Here is a 7,089-nt window from a genome sequence, read left to right as displayed (position 1 = left end):
GGAAACTGGAAGAAAATGGGCAAAGGAATCTTGTCTCTAACCTACCTCAATTATGATACCATTTTACTGTTTGCATACTTCTTTACCAGTCTCAGAAGTTTTGAAACTTCATAGGACCCCCCACCCCCATCCCGCCCTGTGTTGTGAGGGGATCTCATGGGAAGAGAGCTTGGGCCATGGCGGCTGGCTGTGGAACTGCTGGCCTGCAGAAGTTGGTTTGGGGTTCCAGGAAAGGGATCAGCTCTAGGCTTGGTGTGAAAAGAAGGCCCTGTGAATCCCGGGGCCACCGTGGCACAAGGTTGGGTGGGTTGAATCCTGTTCCCAGCTTTGTAATGTACTAGTTATGTGCCTTTGGCCAGGATAGTCTGGGCCTCAGTTTACTCACTTGCAAAATTCATTTATTTCCTGCTCTGCCTGTCTCGTGGGACTATTGGAATGATCAACTATGATGAAGGTTCTCAAAGTGCCTTGAAAATAGAAATCCTTTCCACCAGTCTCCAATTCTGTTGTTGGCATAGAATAAGAATGAGCCATGGCTAGATGTGGCCAAAGCCAGCAATGTGGCTGGGCCACAGCACAGGTCTTTGGAAAGCTAGCAAGATGAACTGGCTAGTTTCTGATACACACTTTCTGATATAGTCTAATTAAACTGTGCATCTTTGGTTAACACCTAGCCAAGGCTTATAGTAAAATAAAATAACTCTGAATCCAACACAGGGAAAATGGGGTTCTATACCAGATACTGGCCAAAAATATGGCAGAGTTAGAATATACATAAAAGTCTTCCTTCCTTATGTCACTTCATTTTTTCCTGAGTGTAAGTGTTGTACCATTGGTGGGGATTTCATTCCACAATCATACCCTATGAAGTACAAGTTCCAAAGAGAATCTGGCAAAAGCTGCCACTTTTATTGAATCCCCTTCACATTCAAACTCTGCTTTGTGGAAGGCCTGTCCTGGTTTCTCTACACACCTCAGGCACATTGATATTTTTACACATCTGATTTTCATAATGGTTTTCAACCTTACAATATTTACATGTGTTAACTAGTGAGTTCTCAGAGAGTCCCTCTGTGAGGCTGGCAGTTCTTTTTTTCTTTTTATTTTATTTATTCATTCATGAGAGACAGACAGAGAGAGAGAGAGAGAGAGAGAGAGATAGAGGCAGAGACACAGGCAGAGGGAGAAGCAGGCTCCATGCAGGGAGCCCGACATGGGACTTGATCCTGGGACTCCAGGATCACACCCTGGGCTGAAGGCGGCACTAAACCACTGAGCCACCCAGGCTGCCTGAGGCTGGCAGTTCTAATTTCAGTTTTGTGAAAAGGGTGGCTGGTAAACAATGGGATTTTCTCGAAGCTCCTGTTAATAGGAAAGCGCAAGTCTAGAAAACTGATTACTCTAGCGCAGACGATACAAACTCACCTGGCATATCATTTAGTCCTTTAGTTATCTCTCAAGTGGCTTTGGATCAGTTAGAGAGATCAGTTGAAGTAGGTGATTTCTCCATTTTATTTTATTCTTTCTCTATGCATGTGAATATGTATATACATATTTACATATATAAATATAATTTTTCATTTAAAAAATTTTATTTATTTGTTTGAGGTGGAGTAGGGGCAGACAGAGAGGGACAAGTACAGAGCCTGATGTGAGGCTCAAACCCACAAACCTGAGATCACAACCTGAGCTGAAATCAAGAGTCAGACATTTAACTGACTGAACTACCCAGGTGCCCAATAAATAAAACTTTTATACAAACATATATTTTCTCTCACTTGTCCTAATGATGTATTTTGTTTAGTTTCAACCAAGATTATTTTTAAAAGATTTTATTTATTTATTCATGAGAGACACAGAGACAGAGAGGCAGAGACATAGGTAGAGGGAGAAGCAGGCTCCATGCAGGGAGCCTGATGTGGAACTCGATACTGGGTCTCCAGAATCAGGCCCTGGGCTCAAGTCGGTGCTAAACCGCTGAGCCACCCGGGCTGCCCTCAGTCTAGATGTTTTGTAGAATATTCAACATTCTGGATTGTCTGTTTTTCATGGTGTTTTAAACCTGCTTGTCTATCCCCTGCATTTCCTGTAAAATGAAAATTAGGACCCAGGCTTGATTAGATTCAGGTTAAACATTTTTGCAGGAATAATTCTAGGTGAAGCTGTGTCCCTCATATCACACCACATCAGGAAGCACACGGTGCTTTGTTCCCAGGCAGTGATGTGTGATTGGTTAAAGGTGATAACTGACATCTTGTGATTGTGGGGTCCATTTCCACCCTTGCACTCTGTGAGATGATGCTTTGGCATGCTGGGAATCTCCTGCTCCCAATGTCTCACTGAGTGGTTTTAGTACTTTTTAATGCTCCTCACCTTGACTCATTGAGGAGTTCAGAAGTTACAAAGTAGGGATTTCTTTCTTTCTTTCTTTCTTTCTTTCTTTCTTTCTTTCTTTCTTTCTTTCTTTCTTTTTCTTTCTTTCTTTCTTTCTTTCTTCTTTTCTTTTTTTCTTCTTTTCTTTTTCTTTCTTTCTTTCTTTCTTTTTTCTTTCTTTCTTCTTTTCTTTCTTTCTTTCTTTCTTTCTTTCTTTCTTTCTTTCTTTCTTTCTTTCTTTCTTTCCTTGAAAGAGGGAGAGAGAGAATCTTAAACAGGCTGCACACCCAGCACAGAGCCCAGTCTCATGATCCTGAGATCATGACCTGAGCTGAAATCAAGAGTCAGGTGCTTAACCCAGCGGCCCTAAAGTGGGGATTTCTAAGTGCATCATTTCTCCAATATTCTCTGGCCTTTTGTAAAGGAGAGGTTTCCTCCATGGCCACCCTCCCTCCATTTCTCTCTCCTTTTCTGAGTATCCCTGCAGATTTCCGTGTTTTATATATTTAATTTGTTATAATACATTACACTTACTTTTTTTTTTTTTTTGAGAGAGAGAGAGAGAAAGGAGGGGACATGGGGAGAGAGACAGAGAGAATCTCAAGCAGGCTCCATGCTTGGTGCCGAGCCCCACACAAGGGTCTATCTCAGGACCATGAGATCACAACCTGAGCCAAAATCGAGTTGAATACTTAACCAACTGAGCTACCCAGGTGCCTCTACAGTGACTTTTGCTGCTTACATTTTCCCAAACTTAGACAGTGAAAGTGCCTTCAAGTTGGCTCCTGTGTCCTTCTGATCTGACCTCAGTAGTCTTAGAGTGCTGTCCTTGCTTTTAGACACATCATGATATCCCTGTCTCCTTTACTCTTTTCTCACTCTGGGCTGAAATTAGCCATTTCTCAGAGATCCCTGATTTCTCAATGGGGAAGAGCATTAAAAACCAAGGTCTGGGGGCACCTGGGTGGCTCAGTTGGTTAAGTATCTGCCTTCAGCTCAGGCCATGATCCCAGAGTCCTGGGATCAAGCCCCACATCAGGCTCACTGCTTAATGGGGTGTCTGCTTCTCCCTCTCCCTTTGCCCCTCCCCCTGATTGTGCTCTCTCATTTTCTTTTTCTCTCCTTCTCTGCGAAATAAATAAAATATTAAAAAGAAACCCCAAGGTCTGACTTAACAATACTGAACTGTATGCTTAAAATGGTTATTGGTGAATGTTATAATGTTATACTGTGTATTTTACCACAACCTAAAAACAAAAAAAAACAAAAAACCAAGACTTTGGTACCCGGTAGGTATGTTTATTAACTTACTGTCACAGTTTCTAGATCCTTTCAGTGAATGGATCTAGGAAAGAATGTTTTAAAAAACGAGTTTATGCTGGTATTTCCAAATCTAATCTAACAGTTTCCCTTACTTATTTTAATGGGTATCTCTGCTCTCTTGTTCTGAAAATATTGGTTTGCAGAAGAACTTATTTTAACTTATTCTCTTTATCTTGTTATATACATAAAATAATTTCATGATTATAATCCCAATATTACTATTAACAACAAATTTACCTAATAAAGTTTAATATTTCTTTACACAGGCTTTTGTCCTTAGAATATAGTCATACAGAAAGAATAGAGCCATTGAAGATGTACAGAGTATAGCATTCAAAAATTACTCAAAATAATATTGCCACATTGTTCATTTGATAACCAGTTGAGCTAATTTATTTCTGTTTCTGTTCCATTTAAGGTTTTAGATTTTCCCCATTTTTAAAGATTATTTATTTATTTATTTATTCATTTATTCATGAGAGATAGAGAGAGAATGAAGTGGAGACATAGGCAGAGGGAGAAGCAGGCTCCGTGCAGGGAGCCCAATGTGGGACTTGATCGTGGGACTCCAGGACCACACTCTGAGCCAGACACTCAACCGCTGAGCCATCCAAGCATCCCTTTTCTCCATTTTTGATTTTAGTTTTTGATATGTAAAATATTTATAAAGTTTAAAGGTCAAAATAATATCAAAATTTTATTTGGAAAATCCTACATTCCGCACCCCCTACAGCCTTTTTCATTTGTTTTAGTTTATACTTCCTGTATTTCTTTTTCTTTCTTTAATTTAAATTCAAGTTAGTTAACATATACTGTATTATTAGTTTCAGGGATAGAATTTAGTGAATCATCAGTTGCATATAACACCTGCTCATTACATCAAGTGCCCTCTTTAATGCCTGTCACCTAGTTTTCCATCCCCCCAACCTACCTGTTAAGAGTCTCTTATGATTTGTCTCCCTCTCTGATTTTGTCTCGTTTTATTTTTCCTTTCCTTCCCCTATGTTCGTCTGTTTTGTCTCTTAAATTCCACACGAGTAAAATCATATGGTATTTGTCTTTCTCTGATTGACTTATTTTGCTTAGCATAATACCTTCTAGTTCCAACCACATTGTTGCAAATGGCAAGATTTAATTCTTTTTGATGGCTGAGTAATATCCCATTGTATATATAGACCACATCTTTATTCATTCATCTGTCGATGGACATCTGGGCTCTTTTCATAGGTTGGCTATTGTAGACATCGCTGCTATAAACATTGGGGTGCAGGTGTTCCTTCAAATCACTATGTTTGTATCCTTTGGATAAATATCTAGTAGCGTGATTGCTGAGTCATAGGGTGGCTTTATTTTTAACTTTCTGAAGAATCTCCATACTCTTTTCCAGAGTGGCTGCATCAATTTACATTCCCATCAACAATGTAAGAGGGCTCCCTTTCCTCCATATCCTCACCAACATCTGTTGTTTCCTGGCTTGTTAATTTTAGCCATTCTACCTGGTGTGAGGTGGTATCTCACTATGGTTTTGATTTGTGTTTCCCTGATGCCAAGTGATGTTGAGGATTTTCTCATGTTTGTTGGCCATTTGTATGTCTTCTTTGGAGAAATGTCTGTTCATGTCTTGTATTTCTTTTTGAAACAACAATGATAACAACAAAAATGTATATATTATCCTCTTTCTGTCATGCAAAAAAATGAATACTTTCCTGCATGTTTTTCTTTCATAAAAAGAATACTTTATGTACTAAGTATACCATTAATACTATTATCCACTTTTTCTTTAATAAAGGTCTTAGAAATCATTTCGTATTTATTCATTAGAAGTCTTCATTTCTTTAAGGTTATGTAAAACCACAGTGAGTAGATGTACCATAGTTTATCTAACTGGTCTTCTTTTGATGGACATTTGGATTGCTTCCAATTTCCTGCCATCTCACAGTGAGTACATGTATATAAATTTCACATATGTATTTGTTGAACTGTATCTTCAGGGTAGATTCCTAAGAGGCTTGACTTTTCTTTAAGTGCTTAGTGTGTCAAAATCAAAGTGAGAAGTCGTATGGGATATAAGGATGGGGGTTTTGGATAATTATTACGGAACACGGTAACTGAACAAAGAATTTTTAATGTTAAAACCTGCAGGAGAATACAAACTATCCTCCATAATCATTTGTAGACCTTGTAGTTTGTACTTAAAATTATCTGAGGGGTTGGGCTACCCATAGGAATTATGGTCCAGTGGTACTTCAAATCATGTCCTCTTTTTTTGGCTCATGTCCTCTCCCTAATGTCCTTTCCACTTATGTCCTCTCCAGTGCTTGAGTCTTTGCTATTCTGTGTTCATAAACTCTGACCACGTCATAGAAACTGGATTTCATTATTTTTTTAAAGTTTTATTTATCGTGCCAAAATTTAAGGCAGGCGTAGTTCCACTGAACAAAATATGAATTTTTACTAACTTGGGCCACTCCTCTGCTGTCCAGGATCATTGCTCAGGCAATCACATACTCATGCTAACTCCTTGACCTCTTAGTAATTAAAATCCCTCTGCTTAGATATGAATTGATAGTCTATAATCCCTGTACTCACGTATATCAATAATATTCATTATCTTAACTGAGACCAAGGTTAGAAACCAATGAACTGTAACACAACTCTTGCATTCTGAAATATACTTTAACTCTATGCCATATTCCTTTTTTAAAAAATATTTTATTTATTCATGAGAGACACACACACAGAGAGAAAGAGAGACAGGGAGAAAGAGAGAGACAGAGACAGAGACACAGGCAGAAGGAGAAGCAGGCTCCATGTAGGGAGCCTGACATGGGACTCGATCCCGGGTGTCCAGGATCAGGCCCTGGACTCAAGGCGGTGTTAAACCGCTGCGCCACCTGGGCTGCCCTCTATTCCTGCCATATCCAATTTCTAAATCATATGATTCTTCTATAGTTTTTTCTTATATCTACCACTTTCCTTCTCTCTCTGAACATTTGGTTTGGGGAAGAATGTGATTGATTCGTCCATGGGGAACAAGTGAGTTGCTGTCTTCTCTGTGCTTCCATAGTGTTTTGTACTTATGACTCATTTCTCTTTTATAGCACTTAGACATGTGAACACAAAATGATGGCAATACAATGTGAGATTTCCCCATTAGTCTGTGAGCTTTTTGAGGGTGCCTTGAGACTAAAGTCTGCATGTTTGTGTTGTCACAGTATGGGGGCACAAATGAATGGTTGATAATACCTTATAGTTATTCCTCCTGTGGCATTCATACTCATCCATTCAGTGATCTGTAACATTTCAGGACCCCTCCAACAGAGAAGAGGACGCTCAGTCCGAATCCAATCTGGATATCTATGAGGAAATTGATGTGGAGGTAAAAAGCAAACT

Source organism: Canis aureus, chromosome 15 (assembly GCF_053574225.1).
Source record: "Canis aureus isolate CA01 chromosome 15, VMU_Caureus_v.1.0, whole genome shotgun sequence".
Lineage (NCBI taxonomy): Eukaryota > Metazoa > Chordata > Mammalia > Carnivora > Canidae > Canis > Canis aureus.
This window is presented reverse-complemented; position numbering follows the sequence as displayed.